Here is a 25,292-nt window from a genome sequence, read left to right on the forward strand (position 1 = left end):
AACTAATACAATATTGTAAAGTTTAAAAATAAAATAAAATTTAAAAAAAAGAAAGAAAATCTTATTGGTTTGATACGAAGTGAAAGGAAATTTATAATCATTATTTTATATCTTCTGGCATTTACTTAATAAAAGCTTGAGTAATATTTTAAAGTAATTATTTAGCTTACCAAATTATATTTGTTAATTAATTAACCAAATTATTATATTCTTTTTTTGCAAACAGGCCTAAAGTTTACCTATCTAGTTTAATGTCCCATGAAATCCAGAGAAGTTTAAGATATCAATGAATATCTTGTGCTTAAAGAGTTCCTTGAAGAGTTTCAGTGGCACAAAACTAATTATTTTCTTAGATGTCTTATTCCATGACAGTGTAACTGTATTGAATATACAGTTGAATATTGAATATAAGGTGTATTTAAAGACATGCCTTATATTCAAATAACAATGTATCCGTCTTGGTCTCTTGAGCTTCTATAACAAAACACCATAGACTGACCCTGGAGAAGGAAATGCAACCCACTCCAGCACTCTTGCCTGGAAAATTCCATGGACAGAGGCTACAGTCTACATGTACTGTAGGCTACAGTCCATGGGGTCGTAAAGAGTCAGACACGACTGAGCAACTTCAGGTAGCTTTTAAACACCAGATATTGATTTCTGAAGCTTCTGGAGGCTACCAATCTTAAATTAGGCCAGCAGCATGACTGGGTGGAAATTTCCCAAGTGGTGGTAGTGGTAAAGAACCCGCCTGACAATGCAGAAGACATAAGAGACACAGGTTCAATCCCTGGGTCAGGAAGATCCTCTGGAGTGGGGCATGTCAAAGCACTCCAGTATTCTTACCTGGAGAATCCCATGAACAGAGGAGCCTGGCTGGCTACAGTCTATGGGTTGCAAAGAGTAGGATGGGACTGAAGCGATTTAGCACAGAAAGATGGTGATTGGGTAAGGACTGTCTTCCTGATGGCGGACACTGGTGGGCAACACTTCATAAAAGCTTGAGAATGTTTGGGTTATATTGTGATGACTCAGGAGGTCAAGCTGGAGATAAGGTTCTCTGAAACTGTCAATTTCTTGCCTTTTATGAGCACTGAGTTCACATGAAGATATGTAAATTAAAGCACTAAAAACAGCTTCTGGCATTCAAACAACCAGGAGCTGCCAATGAAAACTAGAATGTATAGTATTTTTTCCTGCAGTGCTTATTTTCTTACACAAATTGTACGTTAGTCTCTGAACAATACCAACATGCTGATCGTGCTAATGATTTTCATTTATTTTACTACTGAACATTAAATTAATATAATTTGAGCAAATGGATTATTCAGCCATTAGTAACCTGTCTTTTATAGTATTTGGTATCTGATCTCAAAATATGCTAAACCAAAATGAAACAACAAACAGAACCAAATTGAAACTATTTTATTGACACCTACAGTAATTTTGAGTAAACTAATGACAAATGATTGTGGTTTTTGTTTGGTATACTGTTGATGTTTTCATATTTTATTTGCTGGACATATAAGAAATCCCTCCTTTTCTCTTAAACAATATATAACATAATACATAAGTAGAATATGCTTTGTAAAACATAAGTGAGATATTTGTAAGATATATATATATATATATATATATATACACAGACACACACACACACACACACACACACACACAGATTTTTTCCTCCCAGCATGACCCTCCAGAATTTGGAAACTCTCATACAGTATTGTTTTCATGGCAATATATAACTATTCACATTAAGTTCAAAAGAATCTATCCTCCTTTGTATCAAGATAGAATTGGAAATATTGTCTAAGTAACCAAGTCCTTCCCTAGAATGCCATATTTGAGAAGAATGCTAGTATAATCAGATATGAACAAACAGAAAACTAAGTTTAACTTTATGGAGCCAATGCCTACAAAATCCTTTTGGGAAAATTGGCCTTATATCTGGTTTATACTCAGTCTTTGAAGTAAGAAAATTTTGGGGTGGAGTAGGGGGTAGGGAGGGAATCTCAAGAATCTTAAGCTACCTTAGAATCATCTAAGAGAGAGAAATTTGCCCAAACTTATAGGTAGGCACTACAGGTAAAATCTGATGGAGAGTTTATGGCTTGGTTTCAAACCCTTAAGATGCTTTTAAAATCCTAATCTGAGGTTGCTTATGAAATCTTCTAACAAAACAACTTATGTCTGTATACTAAATTAATATTCTTGTCTCCCTATATATGATTAGACCAAATCTAAGGACACAGGTCTTAGTTTGCAATAAAGAACAATCTCTCTTTGAGATTATTTTTGGTCAAAAGAGGAGTAATTGTACAGTGAAATTTTGTGTTTAAGTAGAAAACTATGTTCTTCTATAGCCCTTCCCTGTTAGCAGTTTGAAACTGTACTCTATTTCTTTAAACAATTCTTTTCCTCTCCACAAATTAGAAGTAACTGATGGACACACAGATTCTGTCTTACCTGGATAAAACTTAATTGACTCTTACAATTTTGTTACCTTACTGCAACACAACAGTACTAGGTCCTATTACCTTGCCCAGATTGTTCATCCTTACCAAATTTTCAGTTCTTTGGGTAATCTCTCCAACCTAACTCTTCCAATTTTCCTTCCTTCTGCCTGACTCAGCATCAATGAGAGCTAAATATTGGCTTCTGATATCTGCATTCAGACTCTAGATTTCCTTGCAAATGACCATTTTATCCCATGGATCTGAACAAAGCTCTGTAAACTCAGTGAAGCCCAATGACTTCCACCACATGACCTGCCCCCAAAGCAAACCATGGGCTGGCTAATTTCTCCACAAACAAGCTGCTATCTGGACCATTGAGAAAGTCAATGAAATCTTCAGATCTTATAGGTCCTTATGTAAGAGGTAAACAAGACTGGACAACATCACCAAAAGCTTGACATCCTAGCTTGAGACATTCAAGAAACTCAAGCAGTGGTGCTAACTAACTGAAAGATTTTTCTCTTATACAACTCAAATCCACAAGACTGGTATCCTCATGGGTAATTCTGGAACTTTAATATAACCTCTTTTGTTAACATCTCTTTTTTTCATTTTGGCCATTTCCTAATCCTGCAACCCTAAAACAAACAAACAGACTAATAAATTAAAACAAACAAACCCTGGCCTTTACCACCATCACTCAACAGATGGTCCAACTAGTGTTATGGAACAAATTCCAAGAATCCTCCAGAAACTGTCTTACATTCTGCCTCACTCTATTCTAGAGATTTAATTTTGCCTCTGACCCGTTCAGTGACAGTGTATACTATATTTATTTTTGACAATGTTGGATTTGATCTAAGTCTCATACACCCCAAAAGCACTGATGTTTGAGAAATCTCATCCCAAAGTGATCCCAGAAACACCTAATTGCAGGAAGGCCATCCTGCTCTCTCATATCCCAGATCTGTCTTTGCTTTCCCTCAATGATTTAAATTAAAGCCAGCCTCAATCCTTCCTTAGGAGTCTCATAAGACTCAATGATGACTCCCTTGTTTACCTGCCTCTATAAACCCTAGGTTACTCTCCTTTTCTTGTAGACACTTGTAATAATGAAAATTATTCTCATTGCAATAGTCATCTCCTTTACTGTCCTGTGGATTTTGTCTATTGTACCTTGTGCTTAGTTGCTCAGTCATGTCCGACTCTTTTTGTTCCTTACTGCTACCAAATTCACCATCTAGGTATATAATTTTTTTTTTAAGTGTTAATCTTATCCAATTATTGAGTATAAGTTAAACAAATACTGTTGACAGTCTTTATACATATTGACGTCTGGATACGATTCCTAATGTTGATAAAATGACAGAATAGGATAGGCATAGTTAATAATAGTAATTGATTATTTTTTACTTGCTCCTAAATGCTAAATCACACTTTGGCCACCTGATGCGAAGAAATGATTGATTGGAAAAGACTCTGATGCTTGGAAAGATTGAAGGCAGGAGAAGAAGGGGATGACAGAAGATGACATGGTTGGATGGCATCACTGACTCTATGGACATGAGTTTGAGCAGAATCAGGGAGTTGGTGGACAGGGAAGCCTGGCGTGCTGCTATCCATGGAGCTGCAAAGAGTCGGACATGACTGAGCAACTAAATTGAACTAAAATGCTAAGTTACTTCAATCATGTCTAACTCTTTGCAACCCTCTGGACTGTAGCCCACCAGGCTCCTCTGTCCATGGGATTCTCCAGCAAGAATGTTAGTGTGGGCTTCTGTGCCTTCTTCCATGGAGTCTTCCCAACCCAGGGATCAAATATGCATTATTTTTGTCTTCTGCATTGGCAGGCAGGTTCTGTTTTGATTCTTCTAAAACTGTATTATGGGGACTTCCTTGGCAATCCCTGGTTAAGACTGCTTTCCAATGAAGGGGGGTTGTGGGTTCGATCCCTGGTTGGGAAGGTGAGATTTCACATGCCTAAGGGCAAAGGAACCAGAACATAAAATAGATGCAAATTATAATAAATTCAGTGGAGGCTTTAAAGCTGGTTCAGATAAAAAAAAAAATCTTAAAGAACTGTACCATGAGTACTGAGTAGCAGCTTTATATTGGTTTATTTGTTTCAATTAAATCAAAATTTATGGTATCACCAAAGAAGAAATTGTAAAGGCTATGCTGATTCAGTTAGATCAAAGAGATGAAAGTGGCCTCATAACTGTGTGTGTATCTGTGTTTTAAACCAATAATGGGAAGGAAGACCTAAATTTTATTATTGATAAAGTACAATACCTTATTTTAGTTGTTCAGAAATCAGGACTCTGAAACATTTATAAGATCTTAACCCCCCGCCGCCACCCCCTCCTAACTATCCATCCATCATTCAATCTCCACTTTTTAACCTTCTAACTTTCTCACAACTCCATTTTTCAGTAATGTATTATCTTTGTGTGTGGCTATTAAAAACAAAACAAAGAACATCAATACAATGATCATTATGTTGATATTCAACAATTTTTATTGATGATATTGATAAGTTATGCTTGGAGTAAGAATGCTTTCAGTCTTGGTTGAAGGTATATAACTAGAGATTCTTTAGCTAGAGATTCCAGTAAATGTAGTGTGTGTGCGTGTGCAGGATTCAGTTATTCAGTTACCATGTTAGAGGTGTTATGAAAACTTCACATGCTATAAATGCTAAGTTAGTCTTTAATCCTTTAGCCACTTACTCTGACAATAAAATTGGTTTTCAATTCCGCCTTAAATTTTTATGAATGGGGTTTCCCTGGTGGTGTGGTAGTAAAGAATCCGCCTGCCAGTTCAGGAAACACAGGTTCATCCCTAGTCCTGGAGGATCCCACATGCCTCAGAGCAACTAATCTGGTGCACCACAACTATAGATCCTCTGCTCCCAGAACCCAGGAACAGAAACTAGTGAGCCCACACGCCACAACTACTGAAGCCCTTATGCCCTAGAGCCTGTTCTCCACAAGAGAAGCCTCTGCAACTGGAGAAAAGCCCGTGTCACAACAAAGACCCACCACAGCCAAATATAAATACATAAATAAAAATAAACATTAAAAATGTTTTAACAAATATAAGGAAAATAAGCTTGTATATATTAAATCAATAGAATTTATTCTTTTAATTTTTAAAATTAGAATTAAGGTATGTGTATGTGAGAGCATAAGTATATGTGCATGTAACATTATGGCATTGTGATTACAGGAAGTGCTGAAAGCATGCAACACTTCTATCATCATGCACACACACACCACATTTGAAGGGCTTCCCAGACATCAGATGCTACGTGAATGGAATATTTATTCTTGATTAGACATTGTTAGGTAGTTAGAATAGGAAAAAGGAGTCCAGAATGGCGGTGGCTAAAAGACAAGGAAGGGAAAAGCCCACAAAAATAGAACAAAGGAAGGTCCGAGGACTGGAGTGAGGACCTCAGGTAAAATAAACAGCATTCCTGGCTAGCCTAATTTACATAGGGCAGTCCCAGGGAGAGGAGGAAAAAAAACATAAAAAGAGGAGCCAAAATTGGGCTGGGGCCTCTCTTCTCTCTGCGTCTTTGGGTCAGCATTCCCTCATGCCTCAAGGATATATTTTCCTTCACTTTCTAAATAAAACTGAGCTGTAACACGTAGCTGTAACACTGTCCCAACTGAGAGTTGTAACACTGGTCCATCCATTGCTTCAAATTTTTGTTGCAATGAGACAGAACTGAGGAAATTACAAACTCCCCTGAAAGACATTTTTTTAAAAGACCTATTACAGGTCTAGAGATTACAAATTTATCAAGTGATATGAAAATCAGGGGCTTCCTTGGTGGCTCAGAGGTTAAAGCGTCTGCCTGCAATTCAGGAGACCTGGGTTCAATCCCTGGGTTGGGAAGATCCTCTGGAGAAGTAAATGGCAACCCACTCCAGTATTCTTGCCTGGAGAATCCCATGGATGGAGGAGCCTGGTGGGCTATAGTCCACGGGGTCGCAAAGAGTCGGACATGACTGAGCGACTTCACTCACTCACTCACGATAACCTTATCAAGAGCAATCAGTTTGTAAATGTTCACTTATCTATTTCTCTATCAATATTAATAGATACTGATTTTCAGTGTTGTTTTAAAATCAAATCCTTTTGGTTTCTAAAACTGCTGCAATTTTTGAAAATGTTATCTGATATAGTTATATTTTAATATAACCATATAATTTTAATAATGTCAAAGGATAATAGATTTATTTCATTTCTAATACATTTTAGGTATAAAATGATAACAGTTTAAACTAGAACACTGTTCATCACAAACTTTGAAGTAACTTAGCTATCTTCAAAGACCTCAAGCACCTCAGCGTCTGCTTTCATGGCAGATGAAAGAAGGCAAGAGTTGTGCCTTTCTTGTATTTATGGTTATTAGAACAGGGTGTGATCCACATTCAATGTTTTTGAATGAATGAATAAGTACATAAGTATACAAGTTCATATAAATGTTGTATAATCCTCTAAATTATATTTAGCTCTCCTCATACTTTTCTTCAATCTATCCAAATATAAGGAACAATGTCTTTATATTACTACATGTAAAAAACTAAATGAATGCATAATTAGAGAAAGAAAATCAGCTTTTATTTCACCATATGTTAAAATCTTATATCTTGTTATATGATAACAATGTTATTGTTAGGAAAAGAAGTAAGCCAACTTAAATAACTTACATAGTATTACACAGCTGGTAGGGTCAGAGCTCAATCATAAACTTGATCTATGTTAACTTTATAGTCGAAGGTCCTTTCATTACAACATTCTAGGGCGAGAAGAGCTGAAGTGGGTGTGAAAGGGAAAAACAGACCAAAAAACAAAGCAAAACAAAAAACTAGTGATGAAAGCAAAGCCTAAAGATTCTATATACACTGCAATTACAAAATCAGTGAGTGAACATTAAATGAAAACTAACTTGCTCAATAACTCAATTGGCTTCCTATCATTTGATATATTTTGTTATTCTAGGCTACTTAGGCTACAATTTAAGTGTCTAAATCTTTAGATACTTGACATATATTTATATATGTACTTTTATTAAAACATATTGCTTTGCCATGCCTGTGTGTGGGTCTGTAATGTATTTTTAAGTTTCTGAGCTGATGAAAAGAGTAAGAACAGGCCAGGAAGAAAAATACAGAAGGGCCAAAGAGAGGAGGATTAAAATATTTTTCACATGGCATTTCTCCCTTCTGTTCTAACCTCTGTATACTTCATTTCCTCATCCTAAGGGATAATGCAGACAATAACAAATTAAAATGCATTTCAACATAGATATATTAGCCAATGCCTCTAAAATTTTTACTCTTTCAGGGCATTTTCCTTAACAACAAGTACTAATTACACTGAAGACATATGTAATTTTACAAAAAAAGTAAAATTTATATTTAGACATAATGACAAAGTCAGCTACACTTAAAAATTCTATGTGGTACTAGCCCTTCAAACTTCTGATGCCCATAACAGTTTAAAAGTATGTTCACTATGCATCATTTTTATCCCAGCAGGAAATGGTAATACTATACATCATACAACTACCATAATGGATGTAAAGTGAATATTAGTTACCTGAAATGAAGGCAAGTATCACTTCCACCACACAGGAAAATCGTGAAGGAAGTGAGGTTGAACTGCACAGTAGAAATCCTAACACCTGCTAAACTACTGGTTGAGAAATATCAAATGTAGGCTTTCTCAATATGTTGAGCATTCTAGCATGGAGGCATAACATATAAGGGAGGGTATGAGAACATAAAGAAATTTAAATAGAAAGAAACATATGGAGCAAAAAGAGTTTATTTAGGGGAAAATATAGCAAAGGAAAAAGAAGAAGAGAAATGAAAACTAGGCATGAAAACAGTCATTACCTACTTAGCATTTTCTAAAAGCAGACAACTGATTTGTAGAAAAATACAATTCAAGCCCAAAATAATCAAAGAGATGTAAATACTTATATATCACCAAACAAGAAATACACATACAAATTTGGGGATTAATTCCAATCATATATAAGGGCTTTAGTGATTGACTTAGACAATTCAAAGAAGATTAAATATAAAAATTAAGTATATTTATCTATTTATTTACTGCTTTGTATTTCACATGCAATGCAAGAACAATGATGAAAATAAACACTACAGATATTGACACTTGACATGCATCCAGTTTGGCGGAAGTGGTGATGGTGGTGCTTGTGTGTGTGTCTGCGTGAACCTCTCTAATGGATGTGAGTCCTTATATATTCTCTAATAATTTGTTTATTCAAAATAAACAGCCTCTAAGGCATTATTCTGCAAGTATTTACTCACTTTTACAGTTTTTTAAAATTAAGTGAATTTCATATTTATACATTTGCTGTTTTCAACAAACATGAAAGGACAGAAGTATAACAGTTAAGAAAGTTGGGTACAGGTGTTGTAAGAGGTAATGCAAAATGCATTTGTCAGGTGTCCTTCAAAACCAGAGAAAGCTTCATGCTGGATACCACTTATTAGTCTGCCCCTAGAAATGTTATTTCATCAACTTCAGTTTCTGGTTTGTACAGTCCTAATAGTGTACAATAGTCCTAATAGTGAAATATATTTCATTGGAAATAATGAAGATTAACATTTAATTTTCAATACAATGCCTGTCCCAGAGTAAACATTCAATATTCAGAAATTATCATAAAGTGTCCAGAAACTTAGTTCTTAGACAAATGCATGAATTATAATTTATATTTTTCCATAGACCAAAAATGTATATCTGTACATGTAGGGAGTGATTATGAAAATAAATCACAACTTAAGCAATAGCATAGCAAAATATCTTCACTTGCATTTTGCACTTGACATACTTTTCTATGAATTTATTACACACACAGATGTATTCAGAGACACACATGCTGAGATATTTTTAATGAAATAACATGTACATGTCCTATGTCTATTCCCATTCATCAGTGTGTAGTTGTGATCACTCCATATCATCATTTCTAAATATATACAGATTAAATGGATGGAGGAACTTTCATATCATGGATGTGCCAGTGTTTAAATAAATCCCTCAATTTTGATGGACATTAAGGTCATTTTAGCAATTTGTTTTTACAATAATCAATCTTTTATAGTAATCATCTATGCACATATGCTAGTTTTTTAAGATGAGAACTGCTTGGTTGAGTTTATAGATTTTTAAAATTAATGGTAAAAACAAATCTGTGTCTGAAAACTTAATTTAGCCATCAATTCACAATCCCGCTACTATTGGAAGAGAATGTCTTTAGCCCACACTTTCTACAGTTTTAGATTTTTAAGTTTTTTAAAGGCTTGTCAAATGGGAAGGATAGGGTTTTATTTTTACAGGTTTCATATCCCTAACTGCTAGTAAAGCTAATTATTTTATATGTTAACTAACAATTTGTAGTTCTTGTGTATATGTGTCAGATTTTATTCATATATTTTTTTAACTTATTTTCCTACTTGTAATTTTATTATCTTAAGAACTCTTTGGTTACATATGTTGAAAATGTTATGTAGCCAGACTGCCACTTGAGTGTTTTACTTGTTTTACAGTATCTTTTGAGTTTCATATTATATGTACTTAAATGAATTTTAAAATAGTCTCCCGGTTTTTCTATAATTATTTTAAAGTGTTTTTAAACATTTACACGAGAAATGACATTAGTTCAATTTGAACATAATGTTAGGTAAGGACTTTGATTTTTCCCAAAATAGATATCAAAATAGCCTACAAGTATTTACTAAAGTGTACACTTTCTCCGTAAACTGTCAAATACTTGTAGGCCAGTTTCGCTCTTTGAGTCTATCCCTGGGTTATCTATTTGTTTCCCCTTGCCTTTGTGTGTTCCTGACCAATCCCAGTGTGTGTTAATTCTGACTGATTTATAGTGTTTTGGTATCAAATAGCGCATGCAACACTGTTTTCATTTTTTCAAAGCAATTTGCCAATGACATTTTTACAGAAGAATTTTCAAATCAACTTTCTAAATTACATAAAAAGTGTGGCATTGTGCTTAAAATATTTATTCCTTAAATGTAAAAAAGAGATAAAAATTAACAATGTTTATATCCCATTTCCCCACAAAGAACCTATTTGAAGATCTTCATCCTACTCTGAGAGATGCTTTAATTCTGAAAAATCAAAACTGAATTTACTTTCAGGTACAGCTTTCTGGACCTACACTGTCATTTTATGGTTTTTATTATTCAAATTCAATTAAAAAAAACTATATCTAAAAGTTTCTACCTTGTTCCAAGGAATGAACATTTTTAACTATAAAATACAGTGATTTTTTTTAAAAATAAAAGGTTTATCCTAATTTTTTCAGGAATAAAATACATATAGGTTTCTATATAAAGAGATGATATATACTGAGATATAGGTTGACATAAACTTCAAATATATTTTATTTTGCCATAATGATGTCAAAATTGTGTGGAGAAAAGTTACTGATATTATTAAATTATATTCAGTTAATTGCTTTTTTGTTTGGGTTTTGTTTTATTCCTGACTAAAGTAAGATTGTGCAAAATTTCATTTGTACCCTAGGTCATATATGAATTCAGTTTGAAACATAGATAGAAGTATTGTTTCTGACATTGGAATCAGCAAAGGGTAACAGACAATAACATGGCTGATTACTAAAGTAGAAGATGTAAATTCTGCTACATTTCTATGCATTAAAAGCCTCAGAATCCCTGAATTTTAATATAAAATACAATGAAGTGTATCAAATGAGATTCCCCTATCTCGCCTAGTAATAATGTGGTTAAATCACAATGTGAACACTTTAAAGGGCAAAAAAAAAATGGCTTTAAAAAACCTCTGCCTCACTAAGTTTCAAGAATATCTCATTTTATTTCAAAAATCTTATTGAACTTTTCTACACTTTCTTCCATGACTGACTTTTACAATAGCAGTGTCTTTGGTTGTCACCTCACCTAAAGAACCAAAGACAAGAATGGTGAATGATTCTATGGCAAGATATAATCTAGTAATTGGATACGATGAAACAAAAATCCAGAAGTACATAAAGAAAAAAAAAGGATGATCATGTATTTCAGCTGTGACAGGGTGTCTGCTTAACCATGCCCTATTCATAATGATGAACAGTGGTGGCACTCAAACAGCATACGCTTTTACAAATACAAAACCATAGCCTATCATTTGCCTCTGAAGGGAATTCAACTTAAAATGAAGCTCCACTTTCCCTAATAAATGGTGAAATTCAAATATTATTGTGCCTGTGAGACCTAACGTGATTAAGACATAAAATTTCACTAGACAGTTTAAGCAGTAAGAAAAGAAGGCAGAGTATCCTTATTTTTCATTAAAGCATTTAAACTAGCGTTCTATATTATACTACTGTATATGAAGAGTGCACAGAAACTCTATTTTCTATGAATAAAATCAAATAATCAGGAGAAAATATAGCCTGGTGCTGAATAGCATGGTCTTCAGACTCAGACTTCCTGAATTCAGCTGCTTGATCCAGTGCTTTCCACCTAGGAGACTTTTAAGTTTCTAAATCTCTCTGTGGCTCAGTTTCCTCCATAATAGCATAGGGAAAACAAGAACACCTCCTTTATACGGATGTTGTTACGATAAAGTGCAGAGAAGGCAATGGCACCCCACTCCAGTACTCTTGCCTGGAAAATGTTTTTAAATTTATAAGAAACTTAGAGAAATGTTCACTTGGTAACGTGGAGGGACATTTGAATATTTAAATGAGGGGAGAGTCATGATTTGATTTTTGCCTTTAACTATTTCCAATTGCTGCTCTGGAAAGAATGCATTCTAGGCGGGTAGAGAAGGTGGGAGCAAAGGGTGTGTGTACTAGGATAAGTGGCAATTAATGCTATCTAAATTTTAGAAGTTGGTGTTTTATACCATGTTATTAGCAGGGAAAATGGGGGTATATCTTACATATAGAAGTCAACAGAATTTCCTGCAGAATGGATAGGTGTGACAGAGTTATACATAAAACGGGACAGGCCTATTCCTATCTCCAGGGACACCTGAATGTCTGGTTTGACACTTCTGCAAAGATAAGGGTGGCTAACCAAGTAACTAACAAGTGATTTATGTTTGTTTGTTTGTTTTTTCTTTTAATAGCCTGAATTTCCTTGGGAGCACCCAGGTTTGAGTTTTTTTTATTAGTGGCTTTTGCTTGGCTGATTGGTTAGATAGCGTAGTTTAGCTCTATGACCAAAGAGGCATAAATGGCTCTGTTGTGAACTCCTACCTTGAATTGTCCTGAAACCATAATTTGTCAGATAAATCTTGACAGTTAAATTCAGAGGAAAAAAGGTATCCTTGTGCCATAGAACACTCAAGGGGATTTTTGTACCCAGATGCCCCTCCAATATTTGCCTGTATTCTTTGTCATCATTAAAAGTCTTATGTGAGTATCTCTGTGAATTCTTTTTTTTTAATTTTATTTTTAAACTTTAAAATATTGTATTGGTTCTGCCATATATTGAAATGAATCCGCCACAGGCATACATGTGTTCCCCATCCTGAACCCTCCTCCCTCCTCCCTCCCCATACCATCCCTCTGGGTCGTCCCAGTGCACCAGCCCCAAGAATCCAGTATCATGCATCGAACCTGGACTGGCGACTCGTTTCATATATGATATTATACATATTTCAATGTCATTCTCCCAAATCATCCCACCCTCACCCTCTCCCACAGAGTCCAAAAGACTGTTCTATACATCAGTGTCTCTTTTGCTGTCTCGTATACAGAGTTATGGTTACCATCTTTCTAGATTCCATATATATGTGTTAGTATACTGTATTGGTGTTTTTCTTTCTGGCTTACTTCACTCTGTATAATAGGCTCCAGTTTCATCCACCTCATTAGAACTGATTCAAATGGATTCTTTTTAATGGCTGAGTAATACTCCATTGTGTATATGTACCACAGCTTTCTTATCCATTCATCTGTGGATGGACATCTAGGTTGCTTCCATGTCCTGGCTATTATAAACAGTGCTGCGATGAACATTGGGGTACACGTGTCTCTTTCAATTCTGGTTTCCTCAGTGTGTATGCCCAGCAGTGGGATTGCTGGATCATAAGGCAGTTCTATTTCCAGTTTTTTAAGGAATCTCCACACTGTTCTTCATAGTGGCTGTACTAGTTTTCATTCCCACCAACAGTGTAAGAGAGTTCCCTTTTCTCCACATCCTCTCCAGCATTTATTACTTGTAGACTTTTGGATCGCAGCCATTCTGACTGGCGTGAAATGGTACCTCATAGTGGTTTTGATTTGCATTTCTCTGATACTGAGTGATGTTGAACACCTTTTCATGTGTTTGTTAGCCATCTGTATGTCTTCTTTGGAGAAATGTCTATTTAGTTCTTTGGCCCATTTTTTGATTGGGTCATTTATTTTTCTGGAGTTGAGCTGTAGGAGTTGCTTGTATATTTTTGAGATTAGTTGTTTGTCAGTTGCTTCATTTGCTATTATTTTTTCCCATTCTGAAGGCTGTCTTTTCACCTTGCTTATAGTTTCCTTTGTTGTGCAGAAGCTTTTAAGTTTAATTAGGTCCCATTTGTTTGTTTATTTTTGCTTTTATTTCAAATATTCTGGGAGGTGGGTCACAGAGGATCCTGCTGTGATGTATGTCAGAGAGTGTTTTATGGATGGAGCAAAAGAGAGGAATCAAGGGTGATTTCTAGGTCTTTAGTTATTTCTAGAACAACTGGTGAAATCAAGACCAGTATACTGAGAAGAGAAGCACTGCTAGGTTACAGTCTTACAGGAAGAATGTATTCTGTATATGCTAATTCTGACATACTTATAATTGGAACATGCTAAGTTGAGATATTAATACTATGTAAATAGTCTAGAATTCTGAGAATAGATTGGGGCAAAAATATAAATGTTTTACATATGATTATTCATGTTTAAAAATTCATGAAAGAAATAACATGAGATGAGTTACAGAGAGAAATAGACATCAATCAAAAGAGGTGGAACCAGCAAAAAGGACTGAGAAGATGAGGTCATTTAAGCGATGTGGAAAACTAGGTGTGTGTTGTGATAAGGCCAAAAAAGAAGGATGTTTTAAGAAATAGGATGAACATCTGTGTTGAATATTTCCAAAAGTATAAGTAAGATAAAGTTAAGGAAATACTATTGCATTTGGATATTTAACTAATTCATCCGTGGAGTTGTGGGTTGCTGTTGTTGTTTAGTTGCTAAGTTGTGCCTGACTCTTTTGTGATCCATGGACTGTAGCCTACCAGGCCCCTCTGTTCATGGGATTTCCCAGGCAAGAATACTGGAGTAGGTTGCCATTCCCTTCTCCAGGAGATCTTCCAGACCCTGTGTCTCCTATAGCTCCTGCACTGGTAGGTGGATTCTGTACAGCTGAGCCACCAGGGAAGCCACAGAGTTTTGAGTAGAACAGTCTTATTTAAATGGCTGGAGACAACATCTTCATGCCTGCATTTATTGAAAATTCTTTCCAGAGATTATTTTCATGGCAGAAAACAAAGAAATGACTGTCTGGTTATTTAATTTAGGTGAGAGCAAAGATAGATTCTTTTCTTTAAAATAGAAGATAGTAAAGTATGTGGAAAACATGGAGATTATCTAATAGAGAGGGATAAATGATACAAATAAAAGACAAAGAAATTGTAGAAGAGATTCCAAAAATATAGGATTTGGATCACAAATGGAGGTTTTGATGTTTGCTAGAAGAAAATCTACTTCATCCACGAAGCATAAGACTACGAGTATGGGTACAGAAATGTTTAGAGAAATAGTACAGATGTGGCAATGGGAAAATGAAAGAATTCTAGGTTTATTTTTGCTATTTCCTCAATGAAGCATGAGCAATTTCATAGTGAAAAGTAAAAATGGGGCAGTGGGGGAAGAAATAAATATGAGAATAAAAACATTAAAAGAAAGCATGACTATTATATCTTTGGGAAGTAAGGGACTCATATTAGGGGAAGGGTGATTGTACTGTATAGAAATCTTTTTTTTTTTTTTTTTGGCTGCATCACAATACTAGTGAGATCTTAATTCCTCAGCCAGGAATTGAACCCACAACATCTGCAGGAAGGCAGAATCTTAACCACTGGACCACCAAGGAAGTCCTTGCATAGAAGTCTTAATGGGCCATTTGAGGTATGTTGTTGAATTAAGCAAGGTTTAAAGTCTTGATATTCATATGCACATTTTCACCTATTAATGATTTCATTTCCATTGCTGACAAGATTATATTATTTCTAGAGATGAGGAAAAAAATCTATCAGATCAGATCAGATCAGTCGCTCAGTCATGTCCAACTCTTTGCGACCCCATGAATCGCAGCACACCAGGCCTCCCTGTCCAACACCAACTCCCGGAGTTCACCCAAACTCACGTCCATCGAGTCAGTGATGCCATCCAGCCATCTCATCCTCTGTCGTCCCCTTCTCCTCCTGCCCCCAATCCCTCCCAATATCAGAGTCTTTTTCAATGAGTCAACTCTTCCCATGAGGTTCCCAAAGTACTGGAGCTTCAGCTTTAGCATCATTCCTTCCAAAGAAATCCCAGGGCTAATCTCCTTCAGAATGGAGTGGTTGGATCTCCTTGCAGTCCAAGGGACTCTCAAGAGTCTTCTCCAACACCACAGTTCAAAAGCATCAATTCTTTGGCGCTCAGCCTTCTTCACAGTCCAACTCTCACATCCATACATGACCACAGGAAAAACCATAGCCTTGACTAGACGAACCTTTGTTGGCAAAGTAATATCTCTGCTTTTGAATATGCTATCTAGGTTGGTCATAACTTTCCTTCCAAGGAGTAAGCGTCTTTTAATTTCATGGCTGCAGTCACCATCTGTAGTGATTTTGGAGCCCAGAAAAATAAGGTCTGACACTGTTTCCACTGTTTCCCCATCTATTTCCCATGAAGTGATGGGACCGGATGCCATGATCTTCGTTTTCTGAATGTTGAGCTTTAAGCCAACTTTTTCACTCTCCTCTTTCACTTTCATCAAGAGGTTTTTTAGTTCCTCTTCATCTATAAGATTAAAAAAAAAAAAAACAAGCACAGTTCTCTCTGTGCTAGACTTTTCATATGGTAAATAGAATGGAAATTTTCACAAAATTTATTCAAATTATCATTTGAATTATTTTAAAAAATATATGTTTATACATATATCGATATACACACATATGTGTACATATTTTTGCCTTATTTGCCTAAAATATTGTTTTGAGATCAACATGCTTACTTTTTCTCAATTTCTAAATTTTTCTAAATTCTTCATAAAACTTTAAAAAATAAACTGTTTAACCCTGTTTCAGTTTTCCCTAACATGTTGTTTCTCTGCAAGCCATAGAATATTTCAATTAAACTTCTGTTCTACTGATACATACTCTATTGTAATTGACATTTCTTTAAAAGTGCCTTTACATTTTTTCCTCTAACATGTTCTAAGCATCTAAAGGCATTGTACTTTATTTTCCTAGCTTTGTACATATCCTTAACATCTCTGGAGATATTTGCCACTAAAGCAAGTGAGTGTTTATATACTGTTTGTTTATTCATGACAACTCCTAAATGTTTGGAAAGTAATAAAAAATGTCAATAGTCCTATGGTCATTGAAATGCTCCCCTAATTTCAACTTCAGTTTTATTTATATTCTCAACATTTTATGAAGACTCACAGCAACGGAAACATCATCTCCTTTAAAAATAACCTGGGAACACTGTTGTCACAACCACTGTTCTTTAAACAGCAGGTATATCAGTGAGACAGTGGTCCTCTGGCTAGCACCAATTCAGAATTACAGACATTCCTATATCCATGTCATCTTTCTTCCTCCCTAAAATACAATCATGCACACATATACAGATGCACTCCATGTTTTCATTATTATTCCATGACACATATTCCTTTTCTATATGTTTTCATATATCAGCTTTGTAAATATACCTCAGAGGCAATCAATTCAAGATCATGTCAAAATAAAAGTTATTTTAATAATGGCTTGTTGTGAAAGAAGTGGATAGATTAATCAACTAGTCTTTTCTCATTGTTGTCTTAGCAAAGTTCTTCAATTATACAATCACTGATATTAGTTTCCTGAGGCTGTATAAACAAATCACTACAGTCTTGGCTTAAAACAACAGAAATTCACCTTCTCAAAGTTCTGGAGAGGCCTGAAGTCTGAATTAATGTGTCTACAGTGTTGTCCTTTCTCTAAAGATTCTAGCGAAGAATGTGTTATTTGTCTTCAGCTTTTAATGGCCATTGGCATTCACTGACTTGTGGCCATTCTCTGCCTCCATAGTCACTTTACGGCCTTCTCTCTGTCAAATCTTCCCTGGCCTCATACTTACAAGGACACTTATCAAGAATTTAGGACTGATCCGGGTAATCCAAGATAAGCATCTCTTTGCAAGAGCTTTAATTTAACCAAGACATTTTTACCATTTGTTTGTTTGTTGCTGTTTAGCTGCTCAGTAGTTTCTAGCTCTTTGCGACCCCATGGACTGTAACATGCCAGCTCCTCTGTCCATGGGATTTCCCAGTCAAGAATCCTAAAGTGGGTTGCCATTTCCTTCTCCAGGGGATCTTTCTGACTCAGGGATTGAACCTGCATCTCCTGTATTACAGGCAGATTCTTTACCACTGAACTACCAGGGAATCCCCAATGAGTAGTAGTCCCAAATTTCAGAGATTAGAACCCAGATATATCTTTGGGCAGGTCACTATTAAGCCTACTACACTCATAATCTTGAATGTCTGAAGGATCCTGATGTTAAATTCATTATATATACCCAATTATATTTTAATGTGAATAGAGCACTAATCAGTGGGTAGTGGGACCCAGGGGAAGGTATCCCAGTGATGTGGTGACACATGGACAGCAAGACTAGCCATCCAAGGAAGGAGAGGATGGCTGTCTCTCAGCACCCACCACCCTTCCCTATGGCTGCTTTCTTCAATGTCTTCATCTCACTGTCAAACTTGGTAAATTTAAAAAGTAAATATATGTCTACTCTGCAAGATTACAATCAGACTGAATACAGCATCAATCTATTTTTAAATATAATTCCATTTATGTAAAGTTGATAATCATGCAAAACTAGATAACGTATTATTTTGGAATATATAATGTTTATGCCAAAACCAGTAAAGAAAAGTAAGAACATAATAAGCAAAATATTGGATTCAGTTAATTGTTTGGTGAAGAAGTTTGGTCAGATCGTGGAGGGGGCGGGGCACCTTATTTCTTCTTAATTTTCATTCAAGTATAATTGATTTACAGTGTTGTACTAGTTTCAGGGATTTGATTTAGGTCATACCTGAATGGTCCAGTGGTTTTCCCTACTTTCTTCAATTTAAGTCTGAATTTGGCAATAAGGAGTTCATGCTCTGAGCCACAGTCAGCTCCTGGTCTTGTTTTTGCTGACTGTATAGAGCTTCTCCATCTTTGGCTACAAAGAATATAATTAATCTGATTTCGATGTTGACCATCTGGTGATGTCCATGTGTAGAGGCTTCTCTTGTGTTGTTGAAAGACAGTGTTTGTTATGACCAGTGCATTCTCTTGGCAAAACTCTATTAGCCTTTGCCCTGCTTCATTCCATACTCCATGGCCAAATTTGCCTGTTACTCCAGGTGTTTCTTGGCTTCCTACTTTTGCATTCCAGTCCCCTATAATGAAAAGGACATCTTTTTTGGGTGTTAGTTCTAAAAGGTCTTGTAGGTATTCATATGGAGAAGGAAATGGCACCCCACTCCAGTACTCTTGACTGGAAAATCCCATGGACAGAGGAGCCTGGTGGGCTGCAGTCCATGGGGTCGCTAGGAGTCGGACACGACTGAGTGAGTTCACTTTCACTTTTCCCTTTCATGCACTGGAGAAGGAAATGGCAACCCACTCCAATGTTCTTGCCTGGAGAATCCCAGGGACGGGGGAGCCTGGTGGGCTGTCATCTCTGGGGTTGCACAGAGTCAGACATGACTGAAGCGACTTAGCAGCAGCAGCAGGTTTTCATAGAACCTTTCAACATCAGCTTCTTCAGCATTACTGGTTGGGGCATAGACTTGGATTACTGTGATATTGAATGGTTTGCCTTGGAAATGAACAGAGATCATTCTGTCGTTTTTGAGACTGCATCCAAGTACTGCATTTCGGACTCTCTTGTTGACCATGATGGCTACTCCATTTCTTCTAAGGGATTCCTGCCAGCAGTAGTAGATATAATGGTCATCTGTGTTAAATTCACCCATTCCAGTCCATTTTAGTTCACTGATTCCTAGAATGTCGACGTTCACTCTTGCCATCTCCTGTTTGACCACTTCCAATTTGCCTGGATTCATGGACCTAACATTCCAGGTTCCTATGCAATATTGCTCTTTACAGCATTGGACCTTGCTTCTATCACCAGTCATATCCACAACTGGATATTATTTTTGCTTTGACTTCATCCCTTCATTCTTTCTGGAATTATTTCTCCACTGATCTCCAGTAGCATATTGGGCACCTACCAACCTGGGCTCCAAAATCACTGCAGATGGTGACTGCAGCCATGAAATTAAAAGACTCTTACTCCTTGGAAGGAAAGTTATGACCAACCTAGATAGCATATTCAAAAGCAGAGACATTACTTTGCCAACAAAGGTCCATCTAGTCAAGGCTATGGTTTTTCCTGTGGTCATGTATGGATGCAAGAGTTGGACTGTAAAGAAGGCTGAGCATTGAAGAATTGATGCTTTTGAACTGTGGTGTTGGTGAAGACTCTTGAGAGTCCCTTGGACCACAAGGAGATCCAACCAGTGTCACACTATTTTATTTTGTCTGTTTCACAGAAAACTGAGGCACAGAGCATTTAAGTGATTGGCTTAAAGTTACAGAACAGAAAACTAATAAGTGTCAGAATTATAAGGTACAACAGTTAATTTCATATGTCATCTTGACTGGACCATGGGGTAGCCAGATATCTGGTTCAACATTGTTTCTGGGTGTGTCTGTGAGACTGTTTCTGGAAGAGATTAGCATTTGAACAGGTAGACTGAGCAAAGTAGATTGCCCTTTTCACCTGGGAAGCATCATCCAATCCTCTGAGGACCTGAGTAGTACAAACAGTTGAAGGAAGGAAAGGTTCACCCTCTTGGAGCCCGACTAAACTGATACATCGGCATCCTTCTGGCTTTGATGCACCTGTACTCAGGGCTTCATAAATTGGATTGGTATCTACACTACTGGCTCTCTAGCCTTCTAACTGCAGTACATGCCTCCCTGAGTCTCCAGTTTACAGAAGGTAGATTTTGGGACTTCCAGACTATAATCATGTGAGTTAGTAACTTATCATAAACCACTTTTTATACACACACACACATATATATGTATATATTCTATTTATCTGGAGTACTCTAATATAGAAGTCAAGCTCTAAGCACCTAATTTTTTGGCTATGATGATTCTCAAAAAAAAAAAAAAAAAAAACTTTATAGAAGCAATGTCTTTATTAGCATTTAAAATTTTCTCTTTATGATAAATGGAAGTGTTGCTCCAGCCTGGAGGAGAGGCAGATCACTTGTGATTGTTTCTTCTTAGAACTGCATCAAAGAGTCTCTAATATGAACAGAACTCCCTTTGTCACCCTGTGCGAAGAGATGCCTTTGAGTCAGTCTTGCTTATCCCCTCACTTTGACAGAAAAAAAAAAAAAAAAAAAAAAACACTGTTGTTGCCAAGGTTTGAAGCTCCAAAATGATGATTTTGAATAAAGAATGAAAGTGAGTCACTTGGCACTCAAAATCATCACAGCTACCAATTTGTGACCCTCGCCCATACATCAGTCACAAATACTATCTTTTACTCTCAGAAGAGCTATAGAAGTGAGAAAGTTGAGGTTCAGGGATTTTGAACTTGATGAAGCTCATTCAAGTAATAAATGGATGTGCTGGGATTTGAATCAATCTGGGACTGATTACAAAGTTCATGATTTTTCTACCAGAACAAATTGTTTTTGACGGTACCTTAAAGAGAGACCTATTAAACTGGCAAAAAATTTTCAAAGTATGTTAATTTCACCTAAGTTATACCTAAGAATCTAGAAAGTTTGGCTATTAGTATTAAATTGTATTGATAATAATGATAACTACTGGTGGGAGGAGAAATTAGACTAATGTATTTTCTGGTTGAACTCTCTCAATTTGAAATCTATAACCACATCTATCTTTGAAACAAATAAAGAAATGTCCAGGCGTGTCTTACTGATGTCTTTCTTTCCAGAATAAATTCAATATAAAAAATTGAATATACTTATTACTCTACTGTAGGGGTGCAACTGAAAAAAACAGAACAGAAACCTTGAAGACCTTGGTATTTTTTAAAGTGCTGCTAACCTCATTGGTAGCAGTCATTTCCTTTCCACTAGAAATTAATAATGCATAAAATAAAAACATAGAAATTGTACTACATGAAACAACGTCACCTGTAATCTTTACAACTGATCTTCCTGAGTTATTATTTAAGCACTGACTTAACTAAAAACTACTTTTAATAATACACAAACACCATAATCATTAACTTATTCATAACCAAGAAAATATGATCGCAGCTGATCTGAACTTAAATGAGTCTTAGAATACCATGAGGGTAAATATTGCTTTTCAGTTCAAAATATCTAATTTGTAAATATGATAAAGTTCCTATAACTCTGGCTATTCAGAAGCTAAGATATTCCTATATTCTGCCTACTGGTTTTCCATATGAAGTCATGTGGTGGCAAATGTATCCCTAATAGGAGTAGGGTAGTGATCAGAACACAAGCATGGCTGTTTTTCTTCAGATCCCATGTCTACTGGAACCCAGGACCCTGATAAATCCCATCTTTACTACTGAATAACTGTATATGAATGGGCATGATAAGAATACATAAGCTGGGTGGTTTTTTTTAATTCATACTAAGTGATAATAATAATAATGGAAGTTTGATATACAGTAAGTACACAGCATACGACAGCTTTTCCTGATCTCTACCTGGGCACTGTGTGGCTCTAAATTTTGGCCTAAATTTTGATTTTTTAAAATATGTGTTTGCCATGTACACACTGCTTTATTTATTTTATTTTTTGGCTGTGCTGGGTCTTTGTTGCTGCTTGCAGGCTTTCTCTAGTTGGAGAAAGTGGGGTCTACTCTCTGGCTGAGGTGTGTGGGCTTCTCATTGCAGTGGCTTCTCTTGTTGCAGAGCAGAGGCTCTATCTAGGCGTGTGGGCTCAGTAGTTTCAACTTGCTGGCTGTAGGGCCCAAGGGTTTCAGTAGTTGCAGCACAGGGCCCATTAGTTGTGACTCTCGGGCCCTAGAGTGTTCAGGCTTTGGCAATTCTGGCACACAGGCATAGTTGCTCCGTGCATGTGGAATCTTCCCGGACCAGGGATCAAACCTGTGTCCCTTGAATTGGCAGGCGGATTCTTATCCACTATGCCACTAGGAGGTCCTGTATTTTGATTTTTAAAGGTTGAAGTGTTTTTCTCAAAGCAGACTATAACACACAAGAACTTGGGGAGTGTTCCTGTGATAATCTTCCCATTATGATTTGATACCTGGTACTATTTAGACAGGGCTTTCCAGGTGGTTCAGTGGGTAAAGAATCCTCCTGCCAATTCAGGAGATGCAGGAGATGTGAATTCAGTACCTGGGTTGGGAAGATCCCTTGGAAGAGGGTATGGCAACCTACTCCAGTACTCTTGCCCAGAGAATCCCATGGACAGAGGAGTCTGGTGAGCTACAGTCTATAGGGTCCCAAAGAATCAGACATAACTGAAGTGACTGAGCACACACACACACACGATTCAGATTTCCTCACTGCATTTGTATTTTCAGTGTGGGATATCATAGTGTATTTAGTGTGACATCCTTATAACCTCGTGTCAGCTTCTTGAAATGAGACTCCATTTTGAATGTGTGTGTGTGCGATTTGCTGTTGGTATCACTTTTGTGTTTTGCTTGAGACTCCCTGGTGGCTCAGATGGTAAAGCATCTGCCTGCAATGCGGGAGACCTGGGTTCAATCCCTGGGTCAGGAAGATCCCCTGGAGAAGGAAATGGCAACCCACTCCAGTACTCTTGCCTGGAAAATTCCATGGATGGAGAAGTCTGGTGGGCTACAATCCATGGGGTCGCAAAGAGTTGGGTGCTAAAAAAACAAAACACAAATTAAGTGGCTTAGTAGTCCTACATTCCAAAATGAGACATTAGATGACCTTACAGAAGGAAGTATTTAAAACCAGTTTGCAATCCTTAAGCTGTCACCAATTTGATGGCATAAAAGAGAATTTAGATTGTGAAAACTGCAGGAGTAGGTGCTGTGTGGTGAAGAGGTTAGAGAGGGTTGGTGAATAATCACTCCTCATTTCAAGTCTTGTGAAGACACTACTTAGAGAATATTGTTATGTGTTTTCTAGAATATACAGGAAACTATGAACTAGTATCAGAGTTGACTGGACCAAAAAAAAAAAAAGATGTGAAAGGGGACCTACTGGATGAATGGGTCCTTGGTAGGAAGGTAGATGGTTGCATTTACAAATGACTGCATTTTCTGTTACAGAAGATCAACATTGTGGAATTAGCAGGAAGTGGTCTGTTAATGGTTGCTTTAAAAGCAAAATTGTGTTCTGAATGGTGTTCAGAGGGTGAAGCAACATATACACAAAGGGGTTGGAGTATAACAATGGCTGTGGTAATTGACAAAGAGGTTGAAAAGCCAGCTCAAGGCAAAAGAGCCACTTGCTAGGACCCTGAAAGGAATTCTGAGAAATCTCCAAGACAACCCAAGAAAGAAAATGAGCTTTAATCATTAGATTTTTCCAGAGGAAAACAACACTGAATTATTTAAGTGCCAAATTAGACCTTTCATGCCCCCTACCATTTCTTCCTACTCCAGCTTTGCCCTGAAAAAGACAGGGACAGTCTAGTGCATGGGGAAGAAAGGACAGAAACATAAGAATGATAAAATAAGAAGTCACCAATGTTCCCTTTCTCTCAGTGTTTGCATAGCCTGTGAGAAGGGCAAGCTGGGAGGGAAAATAACTCAATCAAAAAATGGGCAGAAGACCTAAAGAGACATTTTCCCAAAGATACAGATGGCCAAGGGGCACATGAAAAGATGTTCAACATCACTGATTATTAGAGAAATGCAGATCAAAACTACAATAAGATATTACCTCACATCAGAGAATGGCCATCATCAAAAAATCCACAAACAATAAAAGCTGTAAAGGGGGTGGAGAAAAAGAACCCTCTTGCAATGTTGGTGGGAATGTAAATCAATACAGCCACTATGAAGAATAATATGGAGATTCTGAATAAACTGAAAAATAGAACTACCATATGACCCTGCAGTCCCACTCCTGGGCATACATCCTGAGAAAATCATAATTCAAAAAAAACACATGCACTCCAATGTTCACTGCAGCACTATTTACATTAGTCAGGACATAGAAGCAACCTAAATGTCCATCAACAGATGAATGGATAAAGAACAAGTGGCACATGTATATAATGGAATGTTACTCAGCCATAAAAAGGAACAAAACAGCCATTTGTGGAGATCTGGATGGGTCTAGAGTCTGTCATACAGAGTGAAGTCAGAAAGAGAAAAACAAACATTATATGTTAATACATGTATTTGGAATCTAGAAAAACGGTACAGATGAGTCTCTTTGCAGGGCAGGAATAGAGATGTGGATGTAGAGAATAGACATATGGACATGGTGGGGGATGAATTGGGAGACTGGGATTTTTGTATGTGCACCATCA

The sequence above is a fragment of the Bos mutus genome, chromosome 17, assembly GCF_027580195.1.
Source record: "Bos mutus isolate GX-2022 chromosome 17, NWIPB_WYAK_1.1, whole genome shotgun sequence".
In the NCBI taxonomy this organism is placed as follows: domain Eukaryota; kingdom Metazoa; phylum Chordata; class Mammalia; order Artiodactyla; family Bovidae; genus Bos; species Bos mutus.